The sequence below is a fragment of the Wyeomyia smithii genome, chromosome 2 (assembly GCF_029784165.1).
Source record: "Wyeomyia smithii strain HCP4-BCI-WySm-NY-G18 chromosome 2, ASM2978416v1, whole genome shotgun sequence".
Classification (NCBI taxonomy): domain Eukaryota; kingdom Metazoa; phylum Arthropoda; class Insecta; order Diptera; family Culicidae; genus Wyeomyia; species Wyeomyia smithii.
Window position 1 is genome coordinate 135,053,507 of NC_073695.1, and position 18,147 is coordinate 135,071,653.

Sequence of the window (18,147 nt, forward strand, 5' to 3'; positions counted from 1 at the left end):
GTCGATCCTCAGATACAAACAGCTCAGCGATAAAAGTGCCTACAACCACGATCTCCTCATGACTAGCGTATCCACGCAAAGATTTATCAGTACCGCTTGAAACGCAAAACAGTTGCTCTCTGGTATGCTCGTTATTCAATAAGGCCCAAATACACACACGGCGCAATGACACCTTCTCCATACAAAATAGAAGGCGTGATCGCTATCCCGCCTTCCATATCATTCGTTGTTTTGCTTTCGTCTCGATTAGACGCAAATTGTTTATCTCCGTTTGAGTTCGCAAAATAACAATACACGAGTTATCGTACGGGTGTTTTTTTGTCGATTAGTTCTTGTGCTGCGCGATAACAATAGCCTGTTATATATCGGCAGAAACATCTGCACACTGGTAGGGGCAGGCTACCCCGCCAGTGATTCGATACGCAGCTGATATATCAGCAAGAATAATTCTCCCGCACCGCTGTTACCCCGCTAGCAGCACGGACCATCATACGATCGAGCGAGTGGAAGTCAACTACAAGTGGCATCTACAAGGTCGCGTGTAGGACACGGCCACTGCGTCTCAACACGAAGCTGGATCGTCATTGTTTGTTCTGCGGAGACGCTCGATTAATTCTACTATCAGCCGTGAGGTCGTGACTTAGACGTTCGGTGACGTATTACCTTTAGAATTTTTACTATTATTATCAATATTATTACTATGTTATAATATTATTATTAATATTATTATCGATATTATTATTGTTATTATTTATATTATTACTATAATTATTATTATTATTATTATTATTATTATTATTATTATTATTACTATTGTTATTAGAATTAGTATTACTGTCTTTTTTTTTATTTGATCCATTGTAGATTTAAAAATTGTTTTTAAAATTTAACACCAACTACTTGAACCCCCCCCCCCCCCCCATATTCGAATATTTATCGTTTGTGTGCGGTAGAGCGTAACGCTCCCGCAAAATGGACGACATGCAGGTGCAACTTTTCCTGGAGTTGAAACAAACGGGGAAGAAATTGAAATTTCTCCCATCAGCTCACCCCTACCTTCCCCTGTGCCCTCCCCTTTGCCAAGTCCTGTACCAAGAGTACCGGAAGTACGAGTAAAAGCTTACCCAGATGCCGCTGGCGGTCCCTACGTTGTTTTTTTCCGGCCCATAAAGAAACCATTGAATATTATTCAAATTGGCAAAGACCTGGCAAAGACCTGGCAAAACATTTTTCGGCCGTAACCGAGATTACGAAGGTGAGGCCGAACAAACTGCGAGTTGTCGTGAGTAGCTTGAAGCAAGCAAACGAAATTGCTGGCTACGAGCTCTTCACGAGAGAGTATCGCGTGTACATCCCTGCCAAGGATGTAGAAATCGACGGTGTGGTTACCGAGGGGAATCTCACTGTCGATGACATTTTGCGTCATGGAGTTAACTGTTTTAAAAACCCCTTGATGCAAAGTGTAAAGATACTGGATTGCAAGCAATTGCATTCAGTATCCATCGTAGAAGGGAAGAAGAAATTCCTCCCTTCGGATTCCTTCCGAGTAACATTCGCCGGATCCGCGCTGCCGAACTACGTCCGCTTGGACAGGGTTCGTCTACCTGTACGCCTGTTCGTACCGCGGGTCATGCATTGCCAAAACTGTAAGCAGTTAGGTCACACAGCCACCTACTGCTGCAACAAGGCACGCTGTAGCAAGTGCGGAGGCAATCATGCTGAGAACGCTTGCAGTGGGGATACTGAAAAGTGTCTTTATTGCGAGGGAACTCGGCATGACCTTCCGGCATGTCCCGCGTACAAACAGCGCGAGGAAAAAATTAAGCGTTCCCTTAAGGAACGATCAAAGCGCTCTTTTGCAGAAATGCTTAAGAGGGCTGAGCTACCCTTGACAGGAAACATCTTTTCCTTTTTGCCAACCGATGAGGGTACATCTGACGATCCCGTCGAAGGGTGTTCCTATGCCTTGCCAGAGGGATCTAGGAAGAGGAGAATGCTCAACTCTCCTAATCTTTCTCGTAAAGGTCGTAAGATAACCCCTAGCGGAATGACCAATAAGACAACACAAAAAGGAAGCGGTGAAGAAAAACCGAAGCAAGTACCCCCCGGTTTTAATTTCAAATCAAACCAGGAGTACCCACCGCTTCCTGGGGCACCAAAAACCCCTCGTGCACCCATTTCTCGATCAGAAGACATAAAAGAAACAGGGTTCATAAAATTCTCTGATATTGTGGACTGGATATTTAAAACATTGAACATACAAGATCCCCTTCAAAACATTCTTCTTGCCCTTCTCCCAACAGTGAAAACCTTTTTGAAGCAACTCACAGCAACTTGGCCCCTCATTTCAGCTATCGTATCTTTCGATGACTAATACGTTGAAAGAGGTTAGGAATTTTGTCACTGTGTTACAGTGGAACTGCAGAAGTATCATCCCCAAATTTGATTTATTTTCACATTTGATAAACACATACAATTGTGATGCGTTCGCGCTTTGTGAAACTTTTCTCAATTAAAATGACCAACTTAATTTCCACGATTTTAACATCATTCGCCGAGATCGAGACTCACACGGTGGAGGGGTACTTTTAGGGATCAAAAGTGCTATTCTTTTTTCAGAATCGACCTCCCCTCGATCTCGAATATTGAAGTTGTTGCCATTCAAACGAATATGAATGGAAAAGACCTATGCCTTGTTTCGTTATATATTCCCCCATCCGCGCGGATTGAACAGAAGCAACTCCTTGATATAGCAGAATTGCTTCCCGCACCTTTTTTGATTTTGGGAGATTTTAACTCTCACTGTTCGCTATGGGGGTCGCTGTACGACGACAACCGATCTTCTTTAATTTGTAACTTGATCGACGACTTCAATATGACACTTTTGAATACTGGGGAAGCGACACGTGTACCTAATCCTCCAGCACGTGAAAGCGTGCTTGACCTATCCCTCTGCTCGACATCACTTGCGTTAGATTGCCAGTGGAAGTAATCAACGATCCCCACGGTAGTGATCATCTTCCAATCGTTATTTCAATTGCTAATGGTTCAACTCCCCCGAACCCAATCAATATTTCCTACGACCTTACACGTAATATTGATTGGAAGCGTTATGAGTCTATTACAGCGGAATCTATCGAGACTCACGAGGAACTTCCTCCGGAGGAAGAATACGCGTTCTTAGCTGGCTTGATAATCGACGCCGCGACGCAAGCTCAGACGAAACCGATACCCGGGGTAACGATTAGACAACGCCCTCCCAACAAATGGTGGGACAAAGAGTGCTCTGAGCTGTACGCGCGAAGGTCCGCGGCGTATAAGGACTACCGGGAGTACGGCACTGTCAACCTACTACGAAAGTACGAGGCACTGGGCAGGCAGATGAAGAGCTTAGTAAAGGCGAAAAAACGCGGGTACTGGCGGCGGTTCGTAAACGTGTTGTCGAGGGAAACAGCGATGAGCACTCTTTGGGATACCGCCAGGCGCATGCGGAACCGTGACGTTTCGAATGAGAGTGTGGAGTATTCAGATCGCTGGATACTCGATTTTGCCAAAAAGGTCTGTCCGGATTCTGTACCGGAACAGAAAACCTTTCGCGACGCGTTTATAGTAACTACGGAAGAGCCTCCATTTTCGATGTTGGAATTTTCAATGGCTCTCCTGTCGTGCAACAATAAGGCTCCAGGGTTAGATAGAATAAAATTCAACCTGTTGAAGAATCTACCCGACTCTGCAAAAAGACGCTTGTTGGACTTGTTCAACAAGTTTCTTGAGCTAAATATTGTTCCGCATGACTGGAGGGAGGTAAAAGTCATTGCTATTCGGAAACCCGGGAAACCTGCCTCTGATCACAATTCATATAGGCCGATTGCGATGCTCTCTTGCCTCCGGAAATTAATGGAGAAAATGATCCTCTTACGGTAAGACAAATGGGTCGAAACAAACGGTTTACTTTCAGATACTCAATTTGGCTTTCGCCGGGGCAAAGGGACGAACGATTGCCTAGCGTTGCTTTCTACTGAAATTCAACTCGCATTTGCTCGAAAAGAGCAAATGGCTTCTGCGTTCTTGGATATTAAGGGGGCTTTTGACTCTGTCTCTGTAGAAGTTTTAAGCGCGAAACTTCATTCGCAGGGACTTTCACTAAATCTGAATAACTTTTTGCTCAATTTGTTGTCAGAAAAGCATATGTATTTCTCACATGGCGATTCGACAACTTCCCGAATTAGTTACATGGGTCTTCCCCAGGGCTCATGTTTAAGTCCTCTCTTATATAATTTTTACGTCAATGACATCGATGAATGTCTTGCAAATTCATGCACGCTAAGGCAACTTGCAGACGATAGCGTTGTATCCATTACTGGTAGCGAGGCTAGCGATCTGCAAGGACCATTGCAAGATACCTTAGACAATTTGTCTGAATGGGCTCTTAAGCTGGGTATCGAATTCTCTCCAGAGAAAACTGAGTTGGTCGTTTTTTCTAGGAAGCATAACCCAGCTCAGCTGCAGCTCCTACTAACGGGTAAAACAATCTCTCAGGTTTTAGTCGCTAAATATCTCGGGGTCTGGTTCGACTCTAAATGCACCTGGGCTTGTCATATTAGGTATCTGACACGAAAATGCCAACAGAGGATTAATTTTCTTCGTACGATTACCGGAACCTGGTGGGGAGCCCACCCAGGAGACCTTCTAAGGCTTTACCAAACAACGATATTGTCAGTTCTTGAGTACGGCTGTTTCTGCTTTCGCTCCGCCGCGAACACACACATTATAAAATTAGAGAGAATACAATATCGTTGTTTGCATATTGCCTTGGGTTGCATGCAGTCGACTCATACGATGAGTCTTGAAGTGTTAGCGGGTATTCTTCCGTTGAAACATCGTTTTGGGAATCTCTCTTACCGGTTGCTAATTCGATGCACAGTTATGAACCCATTAGTAATTGAAAATTTCGAGAGGTTGGTCGACCTTCAATCTCAATCCAGATTTATGACTTTATATTTTGACTATATGGCTCAAGATATTAATCCTTCTTCATACGATTCCTCCAATGTCGCACTGTTAGATACTTCTAATAATGCTTTATTCTTCGACACCACCATGAAACAAGACATTTCTGGTATCCCGGATCAATTGCGACCCCAAGAGATCCCTAAGATTTTTTCGAATAAGTTTAAACATGTTAGTTATGATAAAAGGTTTTACACTGACGGATCTAATCTAGATGAGTCCACTGGCTTCGGTGTTTTCCACGAAAATTTTACCGCCTCCTACAAACTCGATGCTCCTGCTTCCGTGTACGTCGCAGAACTTGCTGCTATTCAGTACTCTCTTGGAATCATCGAAACCCTACCCACAGACCACTACTTCATCTTCACAGATAGTCTCAGTGCCATTGAGGCTCTGCGATCGATGAAGCCTGTGAAGCACACCCCGTATTTCCTGGGGAAAATACGGCGGTTTTTAAGTGCTTTAACAGATAAAAATTACCTGGTTACCTTAGCGTGGGTCCCTTCTCATTGCTCGATTCCGGGTAATGAAAAGGCTGACTCTTTTGCTAAGGTGGGTGCTATTGATGGCGATATTTATGAAAGACCAATTGCTTATGATGAATTTTATAGCATTTTGCGTCAGAGAACACTCAACAGTTGGCAATCATCATGGAACTCAGATGAACTGGGACGGTGGCTACATTCCATTTTTCCTAAGGTATCGACGAAAGCATGGTTCAAGGGGTTGGATGTAGGTCGGGACTTCATTCGCGTGATGTCCAGACTTATGTCCAATCACTACACGTTAAACACGCATCTCTTTCGTATAGGGCTTGTAGACAGTAATCACTGCGTTTGTGGCGATGGCTACCATGACATCGAGCATGTTGTTTGGTCGTGTACCGAATACTGTGGTGTTAGGTCCCAGCTTATAGATTCCCTTCGGGCCCGAGGAAAACAACCGAACGTACCCGTTAGAGACATTCTGGGAAGCGGTGATCTCCAGTACATGACACAGCTATACTGCTTTCTGAAAACGCTGACATTAAAATTTAAAATTTTCTTTGTCTATTTGTCAGATTAAGGATACAAATATGCTATGCTGAAGACACGGAAACGAAGAGCCCGCATCTATGCTTACACAAATATTTTGAACCCACAACAAACAAGAATACAATTGCTCTACCAGTTGAAAAACAAAGTTCCAAAATAGTTTTAAGTCAAAATTGTATCTCCCCTCCTCTCACCTTAAATCCCCACTAGCTCGTAGTCGGCTGCGAGAATAAAGAAAAGGCCTCCCTCTTTTCCCTGCTAACGTAGAATTAATACGAATTGTACTTGGCTCAGTAAAACAGAAAATGTATCGTGCCGTGTCAAATAAACTAATTTAAACCTATCCCGCCTTCCATTTTGTATGGAGAAGGCGTCATTACGCCGTGTGTGTATTTGGGCCTTTTGTGTCTTGAAAACATCCTCGCATACAGTATTGACTTCTGCTCCAGAGCAGTGCCCTGCTCAATCCTTTTTTCTACTTTTTTCATCTTATCCGTTTTGTGCGAGACTTCGTACACCGTTCGTCTCTCAGAGCTATCGCGTTCAATTCCGTTTTCCGATTGCAAAATAAAACGAAAGGGCATTACGATCATCTCTTTTCCTCTCTCGTGTAGAATCCTCGCTCATCTGTTCGCACTACTTTATGACGATTTTCTTCGCATTTTCCTTTTGTTCAATATCCATTGATTTTTGGTGGCAATGAACGACCGGGAAAAAAATCATTGATCGGCAGTCGCTATATGCTTCTGATGCGTATATTCTGTTACAGCGTTTTAGGACAAAAAGTACGGCCGTAAAAATACTGGTGCGTCCTGCGCTGCGAGGCAACTCGCTCTGCCACAGGTTAATGTACAGCTCTACTCAAGGCTGTACATTAATCTACGGCAAGGCGAGTCTATCGCCTATTCTTTGTTATGTGCAAAGAGCAACCATTAGATCGGTGCGCAGCTTACAGATGCTACACACTATCTTTTGGTGGCTGGAGACACTTGTTTTTGTTGTTATTGTTGTTGTTAATGTTAAGCGATTATGAAAAGCAAGGTGTTGAAACTGTTTAATTAATTCTTCATACATCTCGCAAAGCATCGATGGAAATCAAAGCATCGCGTTTGGACATGATTTCAAATGCTAATCTATTGCTCCGTTATTGCAGCAATAGATTGGAAAATCTTCTAAGATTCTCCCCAAATGAAGATAATTGTATTTTTATTATTCAAACTATTGTACTATTGAAAATAGTCAAACCCTGTCAAAACGGAGAACTCGACCTCTGATTTGTTGTTATATGATTGCTTCCCAAGCACGGTCGACAGAATCATATACCTTGCAATTTAAAATATGCTATTTGGCCTATATAAGAGCCTGTTTCAGCCGAAGCCGCTTATGAGCAATTCTCGCTGAAACTAGGCCACTAGGTGCACAAGGTCTTTCAAATTTGATATAAATGCACATAGTTATTAGAAATACAGAAAAAATGATAATGCCATTTTTGTTTGATCGAATTTGTTGACCCCCGGTCACCAGGGGGTGAAACAGTTTTCAGAAAAGTTGAAATTTTAGCAATTCTTGATGTTTTATTTGAGCTATATCTCTGAAAGTCGTTATGTAAGCTACTACAAGTAGCACTTTTCTGTAAAGAGGAATGATAGGGCTTTTATTTGAAGTGATCAGATTTCAGGCCGCCATCTTGAATTTAGCCGCCATCTTGGATTATATCAGAAATATGCGATTTTGACCGTGTTTGCAATTACCGATTTTCAGCATTGGAAAGCTGAGAAAAAATGCTATAAGATGCAAGAAAAAAAAATTGGTGAGCATCAGTGTTAACCCCTCAATTGAACCTATTTTCCAAACTAAGTTCCGAAATATTCAACGTACACGGCATAATCAACGTAGTAGCCATATGCTGAGAAGTTATATCACGCATTCTGACAATTGTTTTGTGGAACTAACATTTGGCTGTGTTGAAAATTTTGAATTTTCCGAAAATGCAGAAAAATTACACCAAAAAGTGCGAGAAGAACATTTTTGTTGCATTTGAGCACAACATTGGACCGAGGTTGAGCGAAATGTCGACCCGTTGTAGGACCAATCTATCGGAGAATCGGGCTCGGATTTGTCAGACAACGGCCTCACAATTCTTACTGGGGGGTTGAACGAAATTCGCTCGAAATACACGATCTCTCGTATTGGTGTGTGCGCTGGACGCTCTATTTCTGTTTTTTCGTCTTTCTCTTTCGGCGCCGGGCATATTCTTTCGTTTTTTTCTGTCTTTCTCGCTTTGGCGCAGACCTTATTCTCACCGATAGCAACCGTCGCGCAAACAGATCTTGTCAGGCCGTTGTCGGATCAATTCGAGCCCGATTCTCCGATAGATTGGCCTTCAACGGGTCGACATTTCGCTTAACCTCGGTCGAATGTCGTGCTCAAATGCAACAAAAATGTCGGAGATGTCGGACCAGGGTTCATTCGCTGCTAGGGGTTCACTCGTCTTCGTGCGTCGCGGGCGAGAGGGAAGTTTAGTTGTGTTTGTTTTGAAGCAAGTCCGGTGCGGCTGGCATGCGGACTTGGTCAAAACAAACACAACCAAACTTCTCCTGCCTCAACGAGATCACGATGGCGGTGTGTGCGATTCAAACCTCATTATATGCGACGCAGCAACGGCGGTGTGCAGGTTGCTTTGTTTTGATTATTTTGATAGCGCAGTATTGGATTAGAGCACTTCATTTATAGGATGGTTCATGTTTAATTATTTTTATTCACTATATAAAAATGGATTTACGTAACGCAGATCTTATTGATATTATTCCCGTCGTTACCGAGGTGCACAATAAGCACCATCATTTTAAATCGTTTTAAATCAAGAAAGTAAGCGGTGACATGTACGTTTTATTGCAAGAAAATATTCGTAGAATTCGAAGCAATATATTTGAAAAACATTTAGGGTTTCTTGATAATAAAAATTGTGATATCATTCACATAACGTAAAACGTGGTAGCGAGGCTGTGCGATTCAAACCACATTGTGTGCGATGCAACAACGACGATGTGCAGGTTAGAGCGCTTCATTTATAGGATGGTTCATGATTAATAATTTTAATCCACTATATAAAAATGGATTTACGTAACGCAGATTTTATTGATATTATTCCCGCTGTTACTGAGGTGCACAATAAGCACCATCATTTTAAATCGTTTTGTATCAAGAAAGTAAGCGGTTACATGTACGTTTTATTGCAAGAAAATATTCGTAGAGTTCGGAGCAATATATTTGTAAAATATTGAGGGTTTTTTAATAATAAAAATTGTGATATCATTCACATAACGTAATACGTGGTGGCGGGGCTACACTTGTACAGGTAGCTTTGTTTTGATTATTTTGATAGCGCAGTATTGAATTAGAGCGCTTCATTTATAGGATGGTTAATTATTAATTAAATTAATAAATAAATGAATTAATTATTTTTTACTCTACTATATAAAAATGTTATTCCCGCCGTGCACAGTAATTACCATCATTTTAAATTGTTTTAAATCAAAAAAGTAAGTGGGAACATGTACATTTCTTGCAAGAAAATATTCGTAGAGGTCGAAGCAATATATTAGTGAAACAGTTAGGGTTTTTTAATAATAAAAAATGGTGATATCATTAAATTAACGAACATAAATAAAACCTGACTTTTTTCCGTTCAACCTATAATTTGAAATTCAAAGCGATGGCATGTGTTTTTTTTAATATTGATATTTAGACGAGACGTTTGAGAAGATATAATAGGTATCTGATTACTAGAGATATTATTCACAAGACTACGAAAAACATGCAAAACCATGACTTTTCATGCCTGATTTGCTTCTAATTCAAATCTGAAGCGATGCGATGATATGCGTTTTTTACTATAATAATATGTTTGCTATTGTTTCGAATAGACATGTGTGGGAAAGTTATTATATTTTCTATACTTAAAATTGAGTTTATCATGCAAAATCATGACTTTTCAGGCTCAATTTTCGTTTAAATCATAATTCATAGAGATGATTTGTGCTTTTTCTACATTGAAATGTTCGGAATGATTTTTGAGGAGAAATAATAAGTATCTGACTATTAAAAATGAAATATTATTCACAAAATTATATAAAGCATGCAAAATCATAACTTTTAATGCTTAATCTACATCTAAATCAAAATTCGAAGCGATGATATGTGATTTTTTCCAATAAAATGTTCGTTGATGTTTGGAAAAGACATTTGTGGAGAAACAACAGGTACCTGATTACTTAAAAAATGAGATATTATTCACTACATGAAACATTCATAATGATGATTTTTAATGCGTAATTCAAACTAGTGCTTTTTTATATTAAAAAATTCAGCAATGCTTAGAGAATATGGAGATATATGTGAAATAATTGAATCTGATTAATAAAAAATGTGATATTATTCATAAAATTACGTAGACATTCAAAATCATAAAAATTAGTAGCCCCTAAATTGATAAAATTTTATCACACCAAATTGTTTACAAGTCGCAAGTCATTGTTTTTGATATTCAGCTGGAACGGTATAATATATAACAAATAAATGTATGCGGCACATCTCAGACACATGAACTATTTTCAATTAATACGTAACTACAAACATTTTAGCATAACATTGTAGATTATTAGACCTAAAATCCGCGTAAAAAACACGTTGATTCAAAAATCCGCGTAAAGTAAACCAGCAAAAAGGGCTTAAGAAAAAACTCGAAACGTTCTAGGGCCAGTGCTTAAAATTGTCCTCTTTGACGGTCATTCCGCCAAAGAAGATTATATTTTGTGCATCCCGTAGAGTGCACGGCAGCAACTTGCGAAGATGTGATTATGTGGCAGGGAAATATTTTTGTTTTTTTTTTTGCATTCACACCACGGCTTGAACACTGCCCGGAAGCTGTTGAAATACGCCTAATTCGCATATAACTCTATATAAACAACCCAGAGGTAAACATGTATGACATGAGTGAATAGATATAGTGGCGCAGAGTCTGAAGCAAACCAAAAAACCAAACGAACCGTCAAACCCTAAGCCGAACGAGCAAAGTAAATAAACTTTACTACTACGCTAGACTTGTTGGAAAGAGTATTATAATCATTAAAAAAAGTTTGAAATAAATTGAGTTTTTATTCTTTTTGTTTATTTGGATTATTCTATCATTTAAAAAAGCGTACAATAGATTGAATTGAAATTTATTCTGTTTGTTAATAAAATTGACATTCCTGGACATGTGTATGAACGTAGCTTTTCAATTGTGTAGGCTCGCTTGCCCGATTGATGTCGCAATCGCTGAATTGTTCGCATCAGTCTAAGAAGTAAAATAAAGGAAAAACATAAGCAAATCGTTTTCATAACGGAAACATTGATTTTTTACCCTAGCTCTCCCGCTGAAGCAAGTCTACCGATTCCTTTGAACCTTTCTGAACCTTCCAATTGATCGCTGGACCATGATGTAATAATTGCTCCTAGAGTTGCTCCAGAACTGCTTGAAGGCAACAATTTGGCAGCAGTCCCAGCAGCAGTAGCAATAGTCCCAACAACAACAGTAGTCCCAACAGCAGCAGAAGTCTAGCAAAAGTCTCTGGATTAAGTCTTAAGTCTGGATTAAGATTACTCTGGTCAAAATAACAACAACAAAAAACACACACACACACACACACAAATTAAGACAAACCTCTTCCATGCTCTCGTGCTGGTTTGTTTCACTTAAGATCGGCAATGGAAGCTTGAAGCGCACCCGGTATAGATCTCAGCGTCCCGTTGGCTGCGGCCACGTACAGATCCCACTAGTAATTAACATGAAACCAATCAAAATGACAAAAAAGAACATTTTATTCATCACTTGCAATCATTTTCTAATTTACTTACACTGCAAAGTCGGATGTTTCCAGTAGTAAAACAGTCTACCGGAAGACAGCGAAAAACCCATCCATAGCTTTGTTACTATCGAGTTCTTTGGAAACCGTAGTGTTTCGCCATGGCGTTTATCTCCAATGTGCATTGTGAACGAGTGAACTTACCTCTATACCGTCGGTTGAAGCAAACGCTAACACAACTCAATATTTTAAGTATTTGATATCGTAAACTTTCATCTCATAAAGCATCTAGCATAGCTGTGTCCATTTTGTTCCACTAACCCGTACAGAAGCTTATTGGACCACAAGCTTTCAAACGGGGTTTTCCCGAAATAAGTAGGGTGATTGATCTAAGGCGATTAAACTTGTTGAGTTGAGAAAACCTGATGTCTTGTACCTACGGGCATCTTCAGCGGTGGTCTATTTTTGAAACAACTTTGTAATAGATTTACACCAGCTAAACCTGAATAGGACCAGCACTTTATCTCCACAAGACTTTATGGATTTGACGGTTTGATCCGAGCGTCAGTGACATTTCTTAGGACGGATTGGTATGATCGAAAAATTTCTGTAACAAGTAGGGCTTCGGAGGATAGCGAAAAATATTTGATCGCGTAGATGTTTATCTTCCGTTTTCGTCCCATCAATCTTTCAGAATCTTGCAGTTTAAAACTTGGGTTCGGTTTTGAGGATATTGAAACAAGCCTGCATTTTGAACGTTTTTAGTTCAGTGTCTTTGAGGAACATTTTTCTGGCCTCTTAAGGTTTCCTCTAGTCCCACTACAATTAAGGCGATTAACAATTAGCCAACATATTTGTCATCCTGGTGGCTGATGGTTGCAAACCAAGTAGTTGAACCGACGGTTATAGTCTTCCAGAGTTCTTCTTCTTCAGAAAAGCCACAAAATTGAATTGTGAATTGTCATAAAAAATCTTTGTTTTGTTTACTCCCCAACACTTGTATATCAAAACGCTTGTATGGAAATAGCTAAAAATGAGGTATTCAATCAAAATACGAAATATAAAATATTAAAATATGACCCACCTATAGCGTACAAAGGGTTTTAGAACGATCTATTTCTTGTTTCTAAAAGTGACAAAAATAAGCCAAAACGTATACCAGTTTCATTTTTTTCAATTTAGATTTGAATTTGTTCCAAAAAAATATAATAAAACAACGATTTGGACCACCGCTGAAGATGCCCTAAATATTTTGATATGAATTTTGATGCGAGCGAAATTTTGATCCTGATTTGTGCCATGGTAATCGTGGTTCGCGGCATTAACAATTTTAGTTCATCTTAATCATAAATAAAAGTGGAGCATTGGAAATTTATGGAATACACGTAATATAAACATACTTTTGTGTCAAACACAGTTATATTATCAATTTATCTACCTAGCAGTGTGAAAGAAACTAGTGAATAATTAGTATTCAGACTAGAATATATTTACATACACATATGTTCTTACATGGGTAGATACACAAGAAGATTTTGCTGTCCCGTCCCGGCTTTGCCGTATAGAAAATTTTTGATGTTTGTTTTGAAAAAGAAATTGAAGCAAAGGTTTGACACTTTTTTCCGGTACGGACTGCCTCACTGCGACCAGAATCGTTGATCTATTGTGAGTTATGCCCGGGTGTCCGCTGTATCCCGCACTTCTATTATTAGCAATACCACTATTGAGAAGTAGCATGAGTGGGTTATTATTATGTTATCCGTGCTTGTGAGTAATGTGATTTTACCCTTCCTTTTACACGCTACCTACTCTACTATACCGAGCCTCGTTTCTTCTGCCAAATATCGCCAATTATAATTCCCTGGAGAAGTTTCATTGTGTGTCTTTCTGGGCAGTTTTATTGATATGAGGGAATTATTTTTGTTAAGAGTAAATCACACAAAGCTTTTATAGAACTCAGCGAATAGGAAGGGTTAGTGGTGGGGGAGCCTGTGAATAAGCCCATGCTTTAAATCCACTTCGATATCGAATGGTTTGATTCTACTAAGATTCGAAATCATGACCATCCGCTTGACAAAGCAGACTCTGTAACCTTGCGGCTACTCAGCACCCGTTTTAAAGCACTTGTGCACTTGAATTGAATTTGATTATTTGTGGTCTAGACAAACATTATATTTTACAGCCACATTTTTTGAAAAATTAGTTTCGCTCGTGCGTCGGGCGCGAAGTAGCAAATTACGCGCTGGCAATAGCTGTCAAATCGGTTCTACTGCTCAGATGTTTATGATTTTTTGAGAAAAGGTACTCTAGTCGAAAAAAATCGAAATATTCATTTATTTTTTATCTGAAAGTACATATCCTTTCAGAAAATGAAATAAAGAATATTTCGATTTTTTCAACATTGAGCGATTTTGGATAGGTATTATGTAACATTGGTGTAACACCGGCTTATCAACAACAAAAAGTACAAAGAGCAAAAAGTTTTGAAGCACTGTTTTCAGATACTCGGTCTTTTGAAAGATTTTAAATTAATTTTAAAACGATGTGAAACGAGTTTGCGATTGGAGTCAATTCAACGAATTGACACTGCCGTACCATGAGCCTCCAATACGATTTTCCAATTAATAATGATAGAGTTCAGTTTTCTTTATAACTCTGTTAGTTCAAGAATTTTTTACATCCGCAAAAACATGCGGGGTATAGGAATTCAGCATCGGTTTTCTTCGTCTGGATTTCTACTACATTCTAATGCAAAACCTGCCAAAGAGCGATTTCTGTCTATGTGATGCAATTCCTTACCGATACTCTAATTATTTTTCTATTTTGTGTTATCCCTGGAAAGATAATCATATTTTGATGTGCGTAAAAGGATAATCATACGTCAAATTGACTCTCGACTTTCAAATAATTGAAAAAGCAATTTTTTCTTCAAAAATTATCATTGAATGGTCTTTACAGTGTTAACTCATCGATAAATAACAAACACCAGAATTCAGGTTTTGATATATCTTTATTGTTCTAGAAAAAACGAGTAAAACCCCGCTTTTGCAGAAAGCGAGGAGTCAAAATGACGCAGAGTATCTTTCCAGGACGCAACTTTGAATGACTATTTGCAAAAAATGTTTGGGGATTTTTTTCTAACATTCGTGCTGTGCACAAAAAAGGGGAACCTATTTAATTCATTTTTTGAAAAAAAAAATTAAAGAAATCAGAAGCTAATTAGAGTGCTCTATTGCTGATTAAAAATATTCTGGCATTCAAAACGGTTTCCTTAATTGGCACAGTATCTTTGGCAAAGTTGTAGATGATAATTTTGTCCTTCAAAAAAAAAAAGTTTAGCTTTGAAAAAAAAAATTAAAATACCAGTCCACATAAGCACTGAGGAAGACTGTACGTCACAGTCGAAATATATATTTGCGGACTGAATTTCAATATTTATTTCCAAAAAATTTAGTAGAGTATAACGGAAACCGATAACTATTTCTTTGATTGATCTCAATCACTCTGCTAAGACGCTCGTTATAGATTTTCTAAATTAAAATCATATGATCGGACACTCCGCAATGTTTAGGTAATATTTTGCAGTTTTCATAAAAAAATCGTATTTTTATGAAATGAGCTTATATTTTTTTGGAAATACAAAATTATCGTCTACAACTTAGCCGAAGACGTCACACCGATCAAACAAACCGTTTTGGCTCTAAAATATTTGTAATCATCAATACCTTTTCGATACAACAATTTTCAATAGCTTCTCAAAAATTATTCGTGTTTTAAAAATTTAAACCAATAGCACAAAATGGCGTCTTTTGCCAATGGAAACGTCTATGCAAAGTTTGGAACTGTGACATTTTCCGAGGAAGTCTCTTAAGATTGCGTCGAAGTTTATGTTTTTAAAATGACGAGTCAAACGACGGACAACATAACCTGAGCTCCCCTTGTCCTAGAACATTTTTTTTTCTGAAAAAGTATTCTACGCTTGCACGTAAGAGTTTTTTATACACTTCCGTTTTTTTTAGAAAACAACGAACATTCGATCCTTTTTTTAAAAAAATTGGCAAAGTCGACTGAAATAAAAACATAAATAAGAAAATGATAAAGTTATTTAAAAAGTCCTACATACGCGTTTTTGGTATGTAGTAGCCCTAATAAATGAAATTGATTCCAGTCGATTGCAAAAATGTTGTTTCAAGAAGACCGTATTGAAAAAATTGTATCCCAAAGTCGCTTTTCATGGAAGGAACATAGCTTCCGAAAAACTACGTGGAAAAAAATTATCTGGTAAATTTTTTTAATCATGTTTACTTGATTCTTTTGTAGAAAATTAAAAAGCAGTATTATTTCCATCTGCAAATGAACATGAATGTCGGAAAAATAATTAACAGAAACCATAAATACCCTATTGCGTAAATAACGTCCTTGCTGGGAAATGCGAGAAAAAAACGCGATAATTCCAAAATTCGTTGCTTACTCACTTAGAAGTGTTTCGGAATTATCCCTTAAATGCGCACGACGTTAAAAAATCATCTAAAAACATAAAATTTTTGTTTAACAGGTTTACTGCTCTAAAACTTCAAAAAAACGGCAACACTGTTTGGAAGTGACTTATTTGGAATTTTTTTGTGACTACTTTAAATGATGAAATTACTGTGAACAAGTGCAAAACCCTCAATAAGCTGGCGTTTCTCTGGAAGTGTTAGTTTTTGACAAAAGTCTTAAATATTGTGAGATATTTCGTTTGCTAACTGGGTTTTCTAGTGATTCGAGAACTACCCGATTAGATTGTCTATTCTCTTTCCTCCACTTATCGTAGGCCATTCGCTGTGTTCTGTGGTGCGAACGTCACTTGAAAAACTGCTCGAATCGATCGCCGATCTAGTACATCTATATTGTACACTTTGTTGTGATTCTGTCTTGCAGACAAGGGCTAGCCTACATTGCCTGCGGTTGTGCTCAGATAGTTTGCAAGTAGTTTGGGGCTGCTGTGGTCGGAAAGAGACGGATTTGACGATTGGATGGAAAGTGAAGTGGTTGATCGCAGGAAATTTGACTAGTATACTAGTGCTCAAATCGATCGTTGATTTAGTACATCTATATTGTACACTTTGTTGTGGTTCTGTCTTGCAGGCAAGGGCTAGCTTACATTGCTTGTAGCTGTGCGCAGACAGTTTGCAAGCAGTTGGGGCTGCTGTGGTCAGAAAGAGACGGATTTGACGATTGAATGGAAAGTCAAGTAATTGATGGCAAAAACTTTGACTAGTACCCGGGACCTCTAAGTGAAGAATCGGACAGACTACTACGTTTCATAATTGTTCTTCTGAATGCTAGCGACTGACTCTGGTCCATTAAACTGTTTATAACTACGAGAAATTCTTGTTAACTTCGAATGGTCAAATAGTAAACCCTCCGTTACACTAGCTCTTAACAACAAGGGATCAATAATTTATCATCAGTATTGTATGTATGCCTATTTCCACTTTTTTTGGTTTGCCGATGTTCACTCTTACTCACTATGATCTGTTAGGTAAGTTTCCTGTATGTGTTGATTTTATTGATTATTCCTCTCACTTAAGTGTACTTTTAATTTGAATTAATATGGATGCTCGCAATGTTTTGTGCACTTTGTGTAAAGAAATTGAATTTGATCCGAACAAATATATCACTTGCTTGTACTGTTTTTCTTGTTCACATTTCAAATGTAAAAATGTTTCTGGAAGTGCTATCGAACGAATGGAACGTAATATGTACTTTTGCTCGCCAAGATGCGCGAAATATATAAACGAATTTCTGAAATGGAAGGCCTTGAATCATCCATTATCGAGTCGATTAGGGACACATTAAAAAATACAATATCTGAAATTGTTTCTTCTGAGCTCAGTGCCGTGAGATCTGAAGTCCAAGCTATCTCAAATGCTATTGAAGAATCGCAAAATTTTTTGTCAGATAAGTTCGACAACATTGTTGCAGATTTCAACATATTGAAATCTGAAAATGAAAACCTCAAACAGGAAATTGCTTTTCTTAGGAAATCCCACGAATTATTGAAAGGAGCCGTTCATAAAATAGAGTAATAAGCTAATATCTCGGATAGAAGTACAATTTCCAATCACGCGATGTTCCTAGGTATACCGTACTTGTCAAATGAAAATACTCTAGAAATGGTCCGCAAAACCACAAAGAGTATTGGAAATAATTTAGATAAAATGTCGTTTGTCTCAGCCTCCAGGTTGTATACAGGTAAAATTGGAAATGCCAAT